At 36.3% G+C, this 19,504-nt stretch overlaps 1 protein-coding gene across 1 annotated transcript in view; it reads left to right on the top strand.

Moving 5' to 3' along the window:
• The first annotated feature begins 1,227 nt into the window (after positions 1 to 1,227).
• PJA2 (praja ring finger ubiquitin ligase 2) overlaps positions 1,228 to 19,504 on the top strand; it is a 79,528-nt gene continuing 61,251 nt past the window's right edge. The window contains exon 1 of the mRNA XM_081230859.1: positions 1,228 to 1,372. The gene's annotated coding sequence lies outside the window, so the exon portion shown is untranslated. The remainder of the gene's footprint in view (positions 1,373 to 19,504) is intronic.

The following is a 19,504-nucleotide window of genomic DNA, read 5'->3' as shown; positions in this document are numbered from 1 at the left end:
GGAAATCTGGGATAATTTGTTTTCATCAAAAGCAAAAAAATGAGTCTTGGTTCACTGGCAGGAGATTTCGCAGTTGCCAGGGACAGCACAAGAAATGGGGTTCTTAACTCTTGGCGGTGGGGATGCGATAAATATATCTTGGACATTGGGCATGTGTGCGGAGGGGGTGAAGAGAGTTGGGGGTAAGATGGGAGGAGAGTGGTACTGTAATCAGAGAAGCGGACACGTTCAGGATGAAAAAAGAGGACATATGCAGGACGAAGAAACAATTTAGCACCAGTGACATGACTGACTAAACTGTTATCCTTGTTTAAATTAAGCAAGGTGTCCAGGGACTACAGCTGTTGTTAATTTTGGTTGCATGTGATGTTACTTCCCGGCTTGACAACCCATCAGCCCCAAGGTGCAACTGGAAGGCTCTGGTCAGGCCATGGCTATACAGAGGAAACGCAGGCATCCCCTATAACCCGCCCCCACCCCCAAAAGAATCAGAAAAGAAGGGGCAGGCGACTGACTGGGGAACTGCGGAGTGGGAGGGGAGAAGGCACTATATAGTGCGCAGGCAAGGTGGGCAGGGAGGAAGACCTGCCCTTCCTCCGTCTGCTATTTTCTCTTGGCCCACCCATATCTGAACTGCAAAGGTTTGAACTTTATGCCAGGAGACCCTAATCTTGTTAGTTAGGTTTCCAGTCAAATTAGGATTGATTTTAACGCCTCCATGTTGGTTGTTGCTGTTGGAATTTCTGAAAGTCTAGCTGCGCCAGTTCTTCCTTTAGCTCTCCGCACCCCCTTCCCTTTCCCTGAGACCCCGCCCTTTTCTCCCAGCCCAAACCACAAAAGGCCTGCTGTTCCAGCCCTAGCATGGTGCCCCGCCCCCGCCCCCCAACGTCGCAGTGCTGCAGGGAAAGGAGGCGGGGCCAGGCAGGGGTGGGTTTCGTCCTTCCGCTCTACGGCCAATCGGTGAACTTGCCCCTGGGCGAGAAAGGGGGACCAGGGTGTAAAGTCTAAGTATATTTCCCTTTTTCTGCCACGTCCCAACCATTGACGTGAGCCCACTCCTCAGGTTCCGATTGGGTATGTGGATTTTTCCCGCAGAGGTCCTTTAAGCCTATTGGTCGACTCTGTTTTGGGGGCGTGGCTTGCGTTCCCTCCTCCTTCTCCTCTGCCGCGGCGCAAGGGGCGGGACGCGCCACGGCCGCTTCTGCTTCCGCCGCCGGCACCGCCGCCGCCGCTGCCGCCGCAGCCGCCGCCGCCGCCGCCGCCGCGAGCCGTTGCGCGTTCGGCGGGGGAGGAGTCGGAGGCGGAGAAGAAGGCGGTGGTGGCGGGTGGAGGATCGAGCGCTGTTCTCGCTCCGGAGCCGCTGCACAGTTCGGTGAGGGTTTTTTTTTTTTTTTAATCTGGCTTGTTCTCATGTTGGGAAGGTGAGGGACAAGGCGAGGAAATTGCTGCCTTCACCTCCTCCGTTTCTTAATTTCTGTCCTCGAGAAGGAGTGGGGCCTGTCCCTGGCCCGCCGCGCCGGCCATGGTGGGTGGGGTTGATGGCTGAGAGAGGCCTTCTTCGCCTTCTGGGCCCTGTCCAGCCCGAACCTGGGGCCACGCTCTTGTCGGTGGCCGCAGCGCCCGCTGCCTCCGGCGATGGCATAGACTGGTATTGGGGTCTCCACCGGCCGCTCTTTCTTGCTGCCTCTTCTGCTGTCCTTGGTGCCTTGGCCAAGGACCCCGCTGCCTTTCTCCCTACAATCGCGACTGTGTTAGAAGAGTGTGTCCCCTACTAACACCTCTCACCCGCCCTCTCTGCCCAATTCCAGTCACCCTGTGTAGAGCTGATCCATATTACGCCACAGGCCTGCATCAACACCCCTTCCCCGAAAAACCTTCCGTTGCCGTCGCTCTGCTGACTGTATTTGCATTTTTCCCGATTGTCACCGAGGCTCTGTCACCCAGACACCCTGTACAGACCATAACAATCATTCTTCTCCCGATATTAGCACCATTCCATCAATGCTTCTCCCAGTTAGCGCTGTCAGGTCAGAGCACGCCTCTGGCGGATGCACCTTCAGTTTCGGCCTCCCTGAGATTACTGCTTGTTAATCATTTTGCGCACATTCAAAATGGTGAGTTTAAAGCCGCTCAGACCAAGTTGAAGAAGAGGGGAGGAGGTAGTCTTTTTTACTGAGAGGAAAAGAATCTATTTAGGAGACTTAACCTCTCCAGTCATTTTTTTTTTCTTCTTTTTCTTTTTTAACATACGCATAGGCACTGCTTTGAGTCTGCTTTGGTTCGGGGAAGTTTATGATTTTTTTAAAGGCTTAATATGATTTTTTTAAAGGCTTAATATGTTGTTTTTATCATAACTGGTAAGTTAGATTTCTTTACATTGGTAGCCACCTCTGGTGAAGACTATAGATCATTTGCAGAGTATGTAAATAAACATGAAGATAAACGTTTTAAAGATTTTTATAAACGTTTAAACTATTTTTTCCCATGTCCTCTGGAATTTATCATTTTTATATGAAATAACTTTAATTTTAAAAAATTAATTACAGACATACGAACTAGATGTAAAATTCAGCAATACAGAAAATGAACTATTAAGTAAAATGTGAACATTTCCTTTCATCCCCCAGTCTCATTCCACTGTCTAGAGTTAACAGTATTGTACTTCTTTCTCATGTACACTTTTAAACGCATATGCATACATGTAAAGTTGGGGTAGTTTGGTGGGGTGTACCAAACACATTATATTACTTGCTTTTTTCACTAAGTTACACATCTTGGCCATCTTTACTTGTTAAACCTGTCTCCCTGATACTTCTTAAAAGCTAAATGATATTTCAGTAGCTTCAATGGGCTGTAATTTACTTAACCATTCCCTTACTGAAAGACATTTGAATTAATTAGTTTCTTTTTCCTATCACAAATAATGCTTTATTTGAAGCCAACTTTTACATTTATTTGTTTTTAATTACAAACTTTAAATCTTAAATTTTAAAACTTCAGACAGTATGGAAGACTGTAAGGTGAAACGTATACCTCCCACTTCCCCTTCTAGTTCTACCTTCATCCTAAGAGCTGTTCAGGAAACTTCCTCTTTATGTGATTATTTCTGGAGCATGGATTCCTAGAAATGGAATTGCTGGGTTAAAAAGAGAATGTGTATTTAAATTTTTGATAACCATTTCTCCCTCCGTATTACTCTTTTTGAAGTTATTCTTGACTCTTATGCATTTCTTCTCCAAGTGAAGTTTAGACTTAACTTGTAAATTAAATAAAAAATCCTCAGGTATTTTGAATGAGGTTATATTGAAATTTTAGATTAATATGGGGCAAACTGACCTTCATGATACTGAGTCTCTCCCCTCAGAAATATGTGTATGTATGCTATGTCTCTACATTTTATTCACACCTTGCTTAGGGAAAGTTTTATAGTTTTATTCCCATATGTATGACATTCCTTCTTAGTATTCCTAGCTATTTTATGATTTGACAGCTCTGGTGGATGGAAACTTTCTAGTAACATTTTTTCTCTTTTTTTCCCCCTCCAGTTACATGAAAGCTTTTGAATTTTTTTCTGTTTATCATGTATCTAATCACTTTATTGAGTTGATTATCTGAAAATAGTTTTGTGGCTTTCTTTTAAGTTTTATAATTTGTGTGTTTTCCTCATTGCTTTTGCTATTATACGTTTTATACAATGTTAAATAATAGCAGTGATAGTTCAACTTGGTGTTGTTTCAGACTTTAAGGGGATTGTTTCTGATGTTTTAGCCATCAATTATGATGTTTGCTGAAGCTTTCTGATAAATGGAGAGTGTAATAGGTTAAAATGTGTTCTTGTATTCTTAGCTTTCCAAGATGATTTTATTGTTGTTTTTCATTTCTGATGACATTTTAAAAAACCATAAGTGGGTATTGAATTTTATTGATGTTTTTGATATCTTTTGAGTGGTCGTATAGGGGCATCACCAGTATTCCCTGGTTAATATTTTCCCAAGAGAGCTTTTTTTTAAAGAATCAACTTTATTGAGGATAATTTACGTACAATAAAATGTACAGCTCAGTGTGGTTTTTTTTTGTTTGTTTGTTTTTTTGCGGTACGCAGGCCTCTCACTGTTGTGGCCTCTCCCGCTGTGGAGCACAGGCTCCGGATGCGCAGGCTCAGCAGCCATGGCTCACGGGCCGAGCCGCTCCGCGGCACGTGGGATCTTCCTGGACCAGGGCACGAACCCGTGTCCCCTGCATTGGCAGGCGGACTCTCAACCACTGTGCCACCGGGGAAGCCCTCTTTTGCCCATTTTAAAACATTGAGTTGTTTGTCTTATTGAGTTGGAGGAATTCTTTAAACATTTTTCTATACAAGTCCTTTGACCCACACAGGTGCATATACAGAGAGTGCAGTCTGAAGCTTACCTTTTCATTTTCCTAACTGTTTAAAATAGAGGGGCTTTTAATTTTGACTAAATTCAGTTTTTCCTTTTATGATTTGTGTTTCTGTGTTCTGTTTGCTCAGTGCAAAGTTACGCATATTTCCTCTTATGTTTTCTTCTACAAATGTTATGGTTTTTATGTCAAGGTGTATCATCTATTTTGAGTTAATTTTTGTATATGGTGTGAGATAAGGGTCAAGTTTATTTTCCCAATTCTAGCACCATTTTTGGGGAACACTTTCCTTTCCAACATTGAATTAATAACTTAGTCAAAAATCAGTTGACTGTGTATGTGAGTCTGTTTCTGGACTGTCCGCATGATCTTTGTATCTATCATTTTGCCAATGCCACATTGTCATGATTATTGTTGCTTTATAGTAAGTTTTAAAATCAGGTAATGTAAGTTCTTCAGCTTTATTTTTTTCCAAAATCATTCTGGATATTCTAGTTCTTTTGCTTTTCCATACAATTTTTTAGAAATGACTTGTTGGTTTCTACAAGAAGTACTGAGGGGATGTTAATTTAGATTATATTGAATGCATGGATCCATTTGGGAAGAATTGACATCTTAATATTGAGTCTTTCAATCAATGAACACAGGATATCTCCATCTATTTTGTTTTAATCAAAGATCTTCATTTTCCATCATTAGCATTTTATAGTTTCAACATACAGATGTTCATATTTTGTCAGATTTATATCCAAGTATTTCATCACTTCTGATAGTATTATAAATATAATTTTCCTAAATTTCCATGTCCAGTTGTTCACTGACAGTATTTAGAAATACAGTTTTGTATACTGACTTTGAACCTGGCAACCTTGCTAAACTCACCTATTCTAGTAACTTTTTTTTTTTGTAGATTCTTTCGGATTTTCTCATGTAGATAGTTGTATCATTTGTGGATATAGAACAGTTTTGTTTCTTTTGTTTTCAGTTTATGTGTAACCACCTCCCCTACCACCCTTTCTTTTTCCTTATTGTGCTGACTAGGCCCTCCAGTATGATGTTGAACAGGAGTGGTGAGAGCAGATATCTTTGTCTTGTTCCTGATATTAAGAGAAAAGCTTTCAGTCTTTCATTATTAAGTATACTAGGGCCTTTTATCAGGTTTTATTATATACTACATATTATTATATTAAGTATAATAATCCTTTTATCAAGTTAATGATGTCCCCATTCTGTTTCTAGACTGATGAGAGTTTTTTAATCATGGTTGTACATTGTGCTCAAATGTTTTAACTGTACTTATTGAGATAATCTTATGGTTTATCTTCTTTGGTGTGTTAATAAGATGGATTACATTGATTTATTTTCAGATGTTGAATCAACCTTGCATTCTCTAGATATGCTTCACTTAGTTGTGATGTATTATCATTTTCATAAATTGGTGGATTAGATTTGCTAATAAATTGTTGGGTATTTTTTGGTATCTGTGTACATGAAGAATACCTTTTTGTGTAATATTTTTGTATCAGAATAATGCCGGCCTCATAGGTTTAAAGTGTTTATTCCTCTTATATTTCCCGAAAAATCTTGGATAAGATTAGTATTATTTTATAAATGTTTATCAGAGTTTGCAAGCTAACTCATCTGGGCCTAGTTTTCTTTGTTGAAAGGCTTTAAAGAATAAATTTAATTACTTTAATAGGTATAGGATGGTTAGGGTTATCTAATTTTTTCTTAAAATCTTTCGGTCTTTGACTATGTGAGTCACCTACTATATGAGCTTTAGTAGTTTGTATCTTTCAATGAATTTGTCTCTTTCATCTATTAATTGCCATGAAGTTGTTTCTTTATTGTCCTTTTAATGTCTATAGCATCTATAGTGGTGTCTTTTCTTTCATTCCTGATATTGGCAATGTGTCCCCTCTTTTGTCTTTATTAGTTTGTTTCCACGTTTATCAATTTTGTTAATTTTTCCAAAGATCCAGCTTCTTATTTTATTACTCAAAAATCAAATGTTTTCAATTTCATTGATTTCTGCTCTTTACTATTTCTTCTTGTGTGCTTTGGATTTAAATCCACTCTGTTACAATTTTTTAAGGTATAAGCTTAGGCTGTTGATTTGAGACCTTTCTTCTTTTCCTTCTAAGCACCACATTAGATGGTCCCACAATATTTTTTTAAATTATTATTTATTTATTTATTATTTTTGGCTGTGTTGGGTCTTTGTTGCTGCGCGTGGGCTCTTTCTAGTTGTGGCGAGCGGGGGCTACTCTTCTTTGTGGTGCGCAGGCCTCTCATTGCAGTGGCTTCTCTTGTGGAGCACGGGCTCTAGGCACGTGGGCTTCAGTAGTTGTGGCTTGCAGGCTCTAGAGCACAGGCTCAGTAGTTGTGGCGCATGGGCTTAGTTGCTCCGTGGCATGTGGGATCTTCCGGGACCAGGGCTCGAACCCATGTCCCCTGCATTGGCAGGATTCTTAAGCACTGTGCCACCAGGAAAGCCGTGGTCCCACAAATTTTTATGTTGATATTTTCTGAGTTCTTATGTGACTTTCACATTGACCCATGGGTTGTTTAGAAGTATGTTGTTTAATTTCCAATTATTTGTTGATTTTGCATATCTCTTTCTATAATTGATTTCTATGCTTAATTTTGTTTTAGATGGGAAGCATACTTTGTATACTTTTGTTTGAATTCTTTGAAGTTTTATTACTCAGAATATGGTAAGTCTTGGTAAATGTTCCATGTGCAATTCAAAATAATGTATATTATGCTGCTTTGGGGTGGAATATTCTATAAATTCTACATTCCATATTAAAAACTGAATTGTATATTTATATGAAATATTCTGTAAGTGTCAGTTGACTGGTGGTGCTTGTTAGGTTTTCTATTTCCTAACTGAGGTTTTGTCTACTTGTTTAGTTGGTCAGTGAGAAGAATTGAAGTCTCCAAGTATAGTTGTGGATTTGTCTATTTCTCCTCTTTGTTCTAACACTTTTTGCTTCATGAATTTTGAACCTCTGTTGTCAGATGCATATATGTTTAGGATTGTTATGTCTTCTTGGTGAATTGACCCCTTTATCATTATGTAGTATCCTTCTTTGTCTCTGATAATATTTCTTCTTCTGCAGTCTACTTTATCTGATATTAATGCTGCCACTCCATCTTTCTTTTGACTTGTGTTTGCATGATTAAAAAAAAAACCTTTAAAAGTATTTATTTTTTTTAAAAAAAGCACTTTAGAGGCACACATAATATGAAAGTAAAAAGATTGGATAAATATTGTTTGCAAACACTCACCAAAAGAAAGCTGATGTGCCTATATTAATATTGTACAAAATAGACATAAAGGAAGAAGTATAAGCGATAACAGGAAAGTATCATAATAAGTAGGTCAATTCATCAAGATGATATAATAATCCTAAGTGTGTGTTTACCTAATAACATAGCTTCTGAATATAGAAGTTAATATAATTAGCAGTAAAGATAGGTATGCTTTCATAGCTGGAGATTTTACATATACATTTGATGTAACTGATAGAACAATTATATAAAAATACCAGTATGGGAATAGAAAATTTGAATGACATGATTAATCAACTTGATATAATTGACATTCATAGAACATTTTATCTAAAGACTGAAGACTACTTTTTTTTTCAAGTGCACTTGGGACATTTGCCAAAATATTCTGGTCCTTGAAGTATGATCAAATTTCACAGAATTGAAATTATACAGTACATGTTTTCTGATCACTGTGGAATTAATTACAACTCAGTAACAGAAAATAGCTAGCAAAGCTCCAAATGTTTGAGAATTAATCAAGACATTTCTAAATAGCCCATGAATCAAAATGAAGTCACGATGGAAATTAGAAAATATTTTGATCTGAAAAACAACAGAAGTATTACATCAGAGCTTGTTGAGTGTAACTGAAGCAGTGCTTTGAGAGGACTTTATTGCTTTTTACAGGCACGCTTCGTTTTTATTGTGCTTTGTTTCATTGCACTTCACAGATACTCTGTTTCTCTACAAACTGAGGTTTGTGGCAACCCTGCAATGAGCAAGTTTATCGGTGCCATTTGTCCAACAGCATTTTCTCACTGATAGTTAGCACTTTTTTGGCAGTAAAATACTTTTTAATTAAGTTGTGTCCATTGGGTTTTTTTTAACCACAATGCTATTGCATGCTTAATAGACTACAGTATAGCAAAAATGTAACTTTTATACACACCGTGAAACCAAAAAAAAATTTTCTTCCTTTGTTGCACTGTTCACTTTATTTTGGTGGTTTGAAACTGAACCCACAATATCTCTGAGGTATGCCTGTATGCATATATTAGTAAGGAAGAAAAGTTCAAAATCAGTGGTGTAAGCTCACAACTGAAGGGAGCAACAAATCAAACCCAAAGAAAACAGAAAGAAGGAAGTCGTAAATATAAAAGTAGAAATCAATGAAACAAAAATTTACAGTTTGTTGAGAAGACTTTTAAAAAAATAATAAACCTGTAGTGACTGATCAAGAAAAAATTGGGGGACAACAGACAGTACCAATACTAAGAATGAAAAAATGAAGCATCACTACAAATTGTATAGATATTAAATTGTTAAGGAAAATTATGAACAATTTTATGTTAGTACATTTGATAACTTGAATGAAAGGTCATAATCTTTGAAAAACAAATTGAATTTATTAAAAACTTTTCCATCAAGAAAACCCCAGGCCCAGATGGCTTCACTGGTAAACCTCTCAAACATTTAAATAAGATATAATGCTAATTTTATACAGACTTTTTCGAGAACTGAAAAAGAAAACATTTCCCTGAACATTTTATGATTTTCACATAATCTTGGTAGGAAAAACCTAACAAGAACATGAGAAAGAAGAGATAAGTACAGACCAATATTTCTCAAGAACATAGATACAGAGGTAATCCAGTGATATGTAAAAAAGATATCACAGATTTGTTCCAGGAATACAAGGTTGGTTTGTTGTTTTACAATTAATCAATGTAGTCCATCTCTTTAACAGTGTAGAAGACTCATACGATCATCTCTGTAGATAGAGCAATCATTTGACAAAAGTCACCATCTGTCGTGTTAAAAAATTCTCATCAAATTAGGAATAGAAGAAAATATTGTTAATTTTCTGGAGTATCAACAACAACAAAAAAACCCCTACAGCTAATATCATACTCAATGAAAAACCTTGTTTCATGTCCCATATCTTTTTTTCTATTTAACATTATGCTGGAATTCTAACCAGTGCCCTCAGGATAAAAAAAAGTTAATTTTAAAAAATGGAAAAAAATTTTGAAAGTGTTTACCAGCAAAGTTTTAGAAAAAATGAATTTAGCAAGGTGACTGGATACAAGGACAACATGCAAAAATTAATTGTAAGTTGTGTGCTAGCAACCAAAAAGTATGAAATAAAATTAGAAAAGTACATTTAGAATAGCATCAAAATATGTAAGATACCTAAGAATAAATATAATAAAAACTTGGGCAAAACTTCTACACTGAAAAATATAAAACAGTGCTGAGACATTTAAAAATACTTAAATAAGTGGAGAAATATTACATCTTTATATGGTAGGAACTCAATATTGTTAAAATGTCAATTTCCCCCAGGTTGAGTTATAGGTTCAATAAAATTTCAATTAAAATCCCAGAATTTAAAATTTTTCATCAAATGGATTCCAAAATTTATATCAAAATGTAAATGTCTCAAGACTTGCTATAAAGTTACAGTAATTAAGACAGTGTTATATTAGAACCAGGTAGACAAAAAGACCAATGGAAGAATATGAGTGTCTAGAAATAGACCTTCACATATGTCGTTTCTTGGTTTATGACAAAAGCTCCACTGAAGTTAAGAAAACATTTACTTTTAATAGTGTTAGATAAATTGGATATTGGATATTTGGGAAAAAATGAACCTTGATTTTTACCTGATACTATATTCAAAAGCTCATTTGAGTTGGATCATGGAACTAAATGTAAAAGCTATAATTATCAGGGTTCTAGGAGAAAACCTAGAAGTATATCTTCATCACCTTGGTAGGCAAAACTTTCTTAAATAGAACATAAAATTGATAAATTAGACTACAATCAGTTATGAATTTCTATTCATGAAGACATCATTAAAGAAAAGAGGCAAGCCACAGACTGCAAGAATATACTCACATTAAGTAAATCTGGTGAAAGACTTGTATCCAGAAAAATATAGGTAACTCTTAAAAATCAAAAAGAAAAAGGCAAACAACACACTTTTTAAAATATGCAAAACAGGCAGATCTTCACAAAAGAAGTTATCCAAAAGGCCAATGTGCATAGGTAAAGGTGCTCTACATCAGCGGTCCCCAACCTTTTTGGCACCAGGGACTGGTTTCGTGGAAGACAGTTTTTCCATGGACCGGCGAGAGGGGATGGTTCAGGCGGTAATGCGAGCAATGGGGAGAGATGGGGAGTGGCAGATGAAGCTTCCCTCTCCCGCCGCTCATCTCCTTCTGTGCGGCCTGGTTCCTAACAGGCTGTGGACTGGTAGTGGTCCGCGGCCCAGGGTTTGGGGACCCCTCCTCTACATTATTACTCATCAGGGAAATATCACAATGAGGCACCATCACTCCCCTGCCAGAATGGCTGAAATTAGAGACTGACAATATCAAGTGTTGCCAAGGATGTGAAACAATATCAAGTGTTGCCAAGGATATGAAACAACTGATACTCTTATATATTGCTGGTGGGAATGTCAAGTTGTTTCATCCACTTTACAAAACTGTTAGTATGTGTTATAGCTAAACATAGCTCTGTACTGTGACCCAGTAATTTCAGGTTAGATGTACCCAAGAAAGGTAAACAAAACAAAACAAAACATGTACAAGGATGTTCATAACGGCAATGAATCCCAGAAACATTGTGTCAAGCAAAAGTAGACAGACACAGAAGAGTTCATGATGTATGATTCCACTTGTATGAAGTTTAAAATAGGAAAAACTAAACTGGGGTAATAGAGGTCAGGAGAGTGGTTGCCTTTGGTTTGTGAGGAGTCAGTGTCTTGGAAGGAGAGAGAGAGAGAACCCTCTGAAGTGATGGTCTATGATTTACATCTTGACGTAGGTGGTAGTTTTTCAGATATATACCTATGTAAAAATTCATTGAATTGTAATGTATACTTGAGTTTTATACTTTATTATATGTAAACAATTCTTCAACAAATGATTGCAGAGAAAAGGAAAATAATTTAAAAGTTTTTATCTTGAAAATTTCCAAACAAATTTCAATAGAGTACGAGGAACCCCCATGTACATATCATCTTGCTTCAACATTTTGCCATGCTTGTTTCTGTATCTCCCCACCCCCATTCACATATGTTCCTTTTTTGTTGTTTTTTGGTAGTGCTCACATCTAAATGTCTGTCACAGATACATTAATTTGTTCTGAGCATATTTTGTATTTTTTAACATCAGATGAAATTTGCTACCTTTTCGTATGCATAACATTTTATTTTTTATTTTCCTTATTTCCTGTTCCCTTGTTTTTTCTTTTCGTGGCTCACTGACATGAAAGTAAATCTCTGCAGCTTTGTTTTTTTTTAAATTGAAGTATAGTTGATTTACAATGTTGTGTTAGTTCTCTGCAGCTTTTTTACTCTGAGCTGATTGACTTGCACATCTCAAAAGAGAGTAGGTTGAGCAGCATCCTTATTTGTGACACATTTGAATCAGAGATCTTCCTATCTAAATGAGAGGTAAATTTGAGGAATGTTCTTCATCTTGTTTTTTAGTGAATTGATACTATATTTTTTCATCTTACTTTTCTTTTGTTAATCTTTTCCCCCTTAGCCAATTACGCTTCCAGTAAAACACAGAAAATATTGTTCTAGTGTGTTGGGTATTGGGTGTATGCTCATTCAAGTCTTTCTTCAAAGATTGCTGTTGATAGTCTTTAAAAAAAACAGTATTTTGTTAACACTTTTTTTTTTAACAGAATGACAAGTTTATAAACACCTGGTGAGATAGAGGGTTTACCAGAACAGAATTTGAAAATATAGTTTTTTACCTACTTAAATATGACATTTTTGGATTATTTGTTTCTGATTATGTATATTTTACGTTTGAGTTATGTTTTGTAATGTAATTTTCACTGTACCAATGCTGAGTTTACTGTTCCTCTTTTACAGTGGTTTACAAAAAAGTTTTCAGAGAAGAGTAGTAGTTAATCAAGTATAGCCTTCTATCAGGTTACCTCTTGTAACTAGGGATAGCAAACCCATTTCATCTTAGAAGTTTAACAGTTGTACCTTAAAATTTCTCTCTGATTTAGGTATTATCATTTCTACAGCTGTTCCTTGCAGAATTTGCCAGTCATAGCCTGGAAGTTTGCTTGTGTAGCAGCTTGTAACTTTCAAGTCTTGTGGTTGATAATAGATTACTTGATTTACTGCAGTTACTTTTAGTAATGTGTCCAGTTGCTTACAGTGATATATGGGAGTAATGTCACCTCAATCCTTATTTATTGTTTACTAGTTAGATGTACTGAATATCTTGCAGTTGTATATATGTATAAGCAACCATTTGTGCTTGTGGATAGAAGACAGGAAAAATCTAGAGATATATTAAAAATAATATGTAAGTGTGAAATAGAATCAAGTGCAAGCTTACATTGTTCAAAATAGATACTTTATTAATCTCTTGGGATATTTACTTTGCCTTAGCAGCTGAAAGTGGAACGACGAGATAATGTTAGGAAGCTAGGTTTCAATGTAATTGGTTCCAACATATATGAAACAGCTTTCTAGTGGCATTTGTCAGAGTTTGTCATAAACTCATTTTGTCATGAAGTGTTTATTTCTGAATATATAGCTCAAGTGTGGTAATAATTACAAAATTTTGTATGACTAAAGAATTATCTTACTAAAAGGAAATGCAGGCTAGATAATTATAAAAGTTTGTTTTAAGAGGAATTTTAAGAAGCGTTTCTAGGGCACTTTGGAAGCATATATGTAAAGCTAAGTATGGGAGAATATAAAATAAATATTCCAGTGGGCTTGGAAGAGTAATCAAGACTTCCCTCTTCAAGTAGTTGGATCAAATTGTATTTGTTTCTGAACTAACTTTTTGTTTTGTTCTGTTTTCTATATAACAGTATCTGAGTTTTCGGTGTCCAACATTATGATTCAACATCTGTGTTCATTACAAAGTGATCATTACCAAAAGTCTGGTTACCATTCATTACCATATATTGTTGGTGGGAATATAAATTGGTGCAGCCACTATGGAAAACAATATGGAGGTCCCTCAAAAAATTAAAAATAGAACTATCATCTGATCCAGAAATTCCACTTATGGGTATTTATTTGAAGAAAATGAAAACACTAACTTGAAAAGATATATGCACCCCATGTTCACTGAAGCATCATTTACAACAGCCAAGATACAGGAACAGCCTAAGTGCCCATCAGTGGATAAATAGATAAAGAAGATGTGGGGGGTGTGTGTGTGTGTGTGTGTGTGTGTGTGTGTGTGTGTGTATAAATGGGATATTAGCCATTAAAAAGAATGAAATCTTGGTATTGTGACAATATGGGTGGACCTTGAGGGCATTTTGCTAAGAAATCAAACAGAGAAAGACGAATACCATGTGATCTCACATGTGGAATCTTAAAAAACCAAAAAACCCAAACTCATACATACAGAGAACAGATTGGTAGTTGCCAGAGGTGGGGTTAGGAGCAGGCAAAATGGATGAAGGGGGTCAGAAAGTGCAAATTTCCAGTTATAAAATATGTAAGTTATGGACATGTAATGTACAGCATGTTGACTAATAGTTAATAGTTAATAGTACTATGTGGCATATTTGCAAGTTGCTAAGAGAGTAGATTTCAAAAGTTCTTTTCACAAGAAAAAAATTTCATAACTCTGTATAGTGACATATATTAACTAGACTTGTGATTATTTCACAATATATATAAATATTGAATCATTATGTTGTACACCTAATACAATGTTATATGTCATTAACACCTCTTTTTTTTTTTCCAAGTGAGTTTTTTTCTGGCTCCCAGCAAATGGATCACAGTGGTATAGATACAGGCTTTCAGTTGAAACTTTTCCTCTGGAAGTTCAACTGATTTCTCTCTCCTTCTGCCTAAAACTTCATTTAAATTATTTAGATGTAAATTCTAAAAGTAAGTGTTCCTGATCCAGTAGCTTTTCAGTGAGTATCTACTAGGTGATAGGTGGAGTGTAAGTGCTAAGCAGCAGTTCTGACACTGTCAACAAGCAAAAGACCAGTATAATTCATTTTGGTACTGTTATCCCTAACATGGCATTTTCCAAGCTGAGAATAAGTAGATATTTTAAAGGGAGAAAATGTACTTTCATGAGATGGTATTAGAAAATCTTCGTTCTGGTGATAGGTGGAAATATAAGAAAATTCAGAATCTAAGTACCCGTAATTGAAATTGCTTGTATTTATCTAATACAGTATAATTTGTTATGCAGCAATAGACCTAGCAGCTCAGAACATTTATTATCTCATAGTTTCTATGGGTCAGAAATTTAGGAGTAACCTGGCTGGGTGGTTTTGGATCAAGGTCTCATGAGGCTACAGTCAAGGTGTAGGCTGGAACTGCAGTCATCTGAAGCCTTGACTGGGGCTGGAGGATCTGCGTCCTAGGTGGTTCATTCACATGGCTATTGCCAGAAGACCTCAGTTTCTTCTGGCTTTTGGCAGAAACTGCCAGTTCCTCATCACGTGGACCTTTCCATAGGACTACTTGAGTGATCTTATGGTGTAGCACTCTGGCTTCTCCCAGAGAGAGTGAGCCAAGAGAGTAAGGAGGAAGCTACAATGTCTTCTGTGTCTGAATCTTGTACATCACACACTGTTACTTCTATCATTTTATCTTCATTAGAAAAAAGTCACTAATTATAGCCTACACTTAAAGGGAACAAATTAGGTTCTGCTTTTTGAAGGGAGAAGTATCAAAGAATTTGTGGACTTATTATAAAACCAGCACATTATTCTAACAGAGGTATGGTGATGTTACTGAAGTGAGTGGGCTACATCGCAAAAATAATAACAATAAATGTGTAAGTTTTAAGTATTATACAAGCTGGTTTATTAGTTGACTACTCAGTGGTGTAGGAGAACTATGATTCTGAAGGCAATTCAAGGTGTAGGCTTAGGATGTATCAACTTCAGTGTATATTGTGTTCACTTAGATATATGAACATTCATTATTCTGTTTGCTTAAGTCTTTTGCTTTATTACTATTTTATTTATTTTTAACATATTTATTAAAGTATAATTGCTTTACATTGTTGTGTTAGTTTCTGCTGTACAACAAAGTGAATCAGCTATATGTATACATATATCCCCATATCCCCTCCCTCTTGCGTCTCCCTCCCACCATCCCTATCCCATCCCTCTAGGTGGTCACAAAGCACCCAGCTGATCTCCCTGTGCTATGCGGGTGCTCCCCACTAGCTATCTATTTTACATTTGGTAGTGTATATATGTCAGTGCCACTCTCTCACTTCGTCCCGCCTTACCCTTCCCTGCCCTGTGTCCTTAAGTCCATTCTCTACATCTGCATCTTTATTCCTGTCCTGCCCCTAGGTTCTTCAGAACCGTTTTTTTTTTTTTTTAGATTCCATATACATGTGTTAGCATACAATATTTGTTTTTCTCTTTCTGACTTGCTTCACTCTGTATGACAGACTCTAGGTCCATCCACCTCACTACAAATAACTCAATTTTGTTTCTTTTTATGGCTGAGTAATATTCCATTTTATGAATGTGCCACATCTTCTTTCTCTATTCATCTGTAGATGGACACTTAGGTTGCTTCCATGTCCTGGCTATTGTAAATAGTGCTGCAATGAACATTCTGGTACATGACTCTTTTTGCATTATGGTCTTCTCAGGGTATATGCCTAATAGTGGGATTACTGGGTCATATGGTAGGTTTTTTTATTTTTAGATTTTAAGGAACGTCCATACTGTTCTCCATAGTGGCTGTATCAATTTACATTCCCACCAAAAGTGTAGGAGGGTTCCCTTTTCTCCACACCCTTTCCAGCATTTCTTGTTTGTAGACTTTTTAATGATGGCCATTCTGACCGGTGTGAGGTAATACCTCATTGTAGTTTTAATTTGCCTTTCTCTAACATTAGTGATGTTGAGCATCCTTTCATGTGTTTGTTGGCAATCTGTATATCTTTGGAGAAATGTCTATTTAGGTCTTCTACCCATTTTTGGATTGGGTGGGTTTTTTTTTTTTTTTTTGATACTGAGCTGCATGAGCTGCTTGTGTATTTTGGAGATTAATCCTTTGTCAGTTGCTTCATTTGCAAATATTTTCTCCCATTCTGAGGGTTGTCTTTTCATCTTGTTTATGGTTTCCTTTGCTGTGCAAAAGTTTTTAAGTTTCATTAGGTCCCATTTGTTTATTTTTGTTTTTATTTCCATCTCTCTAGGAGGTGGGTCAAAAAGGATCTTGCTGTGATTTATGTCATAGAGTGTTGTGCCTGTGGTTTCCTCTAAGAGTTTTATAGTGTCTAGCCTTACATTTAGGTCTTTAATCCATTTTGAGTTTATTTTTGTGTATGGTGTTAGTGAATGTTCTAATTTCATTCTTTTACATGTAGCTGTCCAGTTTTCCCAGGACCACTAATTGAAGAGGCTGTCTTTTCTCCATTGTATATGCTTGTCTCGTTTATCAAAGATAAGGTGACCATATGTGTGTGGGTTTATCTCTGGGCTTTTCATCCTGTTCCATTGATCTATATTTCTGTTTTTGTGCCAGTACTGTACTGTATTTATTACTGTAGCTTTGTAGTATAGTTTGAAGTCAGGAAGCCAGATTCCTCCAGCTCCATTTTTCTTTCTCAGGATTGCTTTGGCTATCCAGGGTCTTTTGTGTTTCCATACAAAGTGTGAAATTTTTTGTTCTAGTTCTGTGAAAAATGTCATTGGTACTTTGATAGGGATTGCATTGAATCTGTAGATTGCTTTGGGTAGTAGAGTCATTGTCACAATGTTGATTCTATCAATCCAAGAACATGGTATATCTCTCCATCTGTTTGTATCATCTTTAATTTTTTTCATCAGTGTCTTATAGTTTTCTGCATACAGGTCTTTTGTCTCCTTAGGTAGGTTTATTCCTAGGTATTTTATTCTTTTTGTTGCAGTGGTGAATGGGAGTGTTTCCTTAATTTCTCTTTCAGATTTTTCATCATTAGTGTATAGGAGTGCAAGAGATTTCTGTGCATTAATCTTGTATCCTGCTACTTTACCAAATTCATTGATTAGCTCTAGTAGTTTTCTGGTTGCATCTTTAGGATTCTCTATGTATAGTATCATGACATCAGCAAACAGTGATAGCTTTACTTCTTCTTTTCTGATTTGGATTCCTTTTATTTATTTTTCTTCTCTGATTGCTGTGGCTGAAACTTCCAAAACTATGTTGAATAATAGTGGTGAGAGTGGGCATCCTTGTCTTGTTCCTGATCTTAGAGGAAATCATTTCACTTTTTCACCATTGAGTACTATTTTGTCTGTGAGTTTGTCATATATGACCTTTGTTAATGTTGAGTTAGGTTCCCTCTATGCCCAGTTTCTGGAGAGTTTTTTTTATCATAAATGGTGTTGAATTTTGTCGAAAGCTTTTTCTGCATCTACTGAGATTATCATATGGTTTTTATCCTTCAATTTCTTAATATGGTGTATCACATTGATTTACAAATATTGAAGAATCCTTGCATTCCTGGGATAAACCCCACTTGGTCATGGTGTATGATCCTTTTAATGTGCTGTTGGATTCTGTTTGCTAGTATTTTGTTGAGGATTTTTGCATCTGTGTTCATCAATGATATTGGCCTGTAGTTTGAGAAGGATAGGTGTTAGCTCTTCTCTAAATGTTTGATAGAATTCGCCTGTGAAACCATTTGGTCCCTGGGCTTTTGTTTGTTGGAAGATTTTTAATCACCATTTCAATTTCAGTGCTTGTGATTGATCTGTTTATATTTTCTATTTTTTCCTGGTTCAGTCTTGGAAGGCTGTACTTTTGTAAGAATTTGTCCATTTCTTCCATGTTGTCCATCTTATTGGCATAGTTGCTTGTAGTAATCTCTCATGATCCTTTGTATTTCTGCAGTGTCACTTTTACTTCTCCTTTTTCATTTCTAATTCTATTAATTTCAGTCTTCTCCCTTTTTTTCTTGATGAGCCTGGCTAATGGTTTATCAACTTTTATCAATTGTTTATCTTCTCAAAGAACCAGCTTTTAGTTTTATTGATCTTTGCTATCATTTCCTACATTTCTTTTTCATTTATTTCTGATCTGATCTTTATGATTTCTTTCCTTTGGCTAACGTTGGGTTTTTTTTTTTTTTCTTTCTCTAATTGCTTTAGGTGCAAGGTTAGGTTGTTTATTTGAGATGTTTCTTGTTTCTTGAGGTAGGATCATATTGCTATAAACTTCCCTTTTAGAACTGCTTTTGCTGCATCCCATATGTTTTGGGTCATCGTGTTTCTAGGTAGTTTTTGAATTCCTCTTTGATTTCTTTGGTGATCTCTTGGTTATTTAGTAGCATATTGTTTAGCCTCCATGTGTTTGTATTTTTTACAGTTTTTTTCCCCTGTAATTGATATCTAGTCTCATAGTGTGGTTGGAAAGGATACTTGATATGATTTCAGTTTTCTTAAATTTACCAAGGCTTGATTTGTGACCCAAGGTGTAATCTATCCTGGAGAATGTTCCATGAACACTTGAGGAGAAAGTGTATTCTGTTGTTTCTGAATGGAATGTCCTATAAATATCAATTAATTCCATCTTGTTTAATGTGTCATTTAAAGCTTGTGTTTCCTTATTTTCATTTTGGATGATCTGTCCATTGGTGAAAGTGGGTGGTAAAGTCCCCTACTATTACTGTGTTACCATTGATTTCCCCATTTATGGCTTTTAGCATTTGCCTTATGTATTGAGGTGCTCCTATGTTGGTTGCATAAATATTTAAATTGTTATATCTTCTTCTTGGATTGATCCCTTGATCATTATGTACTGTCCTTCTTTGTCTCTTGTAATAGTCTTTATTTTAAAGTCTATTTTTCTGATATGAGA

This window comes from Mesoplodon bidens, assembly GCF_964165515.1.
Source record: "Mesoplodon bidens genome assembly, chromosome: 4".
NCBI lineage: Eukaryota > Metazoa > Chordata > Mammalia > Artiodactyla > Ziphiidae > Mesoplodon > Mesoplodon bidens.
The sequence above is the reverse complement of the archived record's forward strand: the minus strand, read 5'-3'. Positions and strand labels throughout refer to the sequence as shown.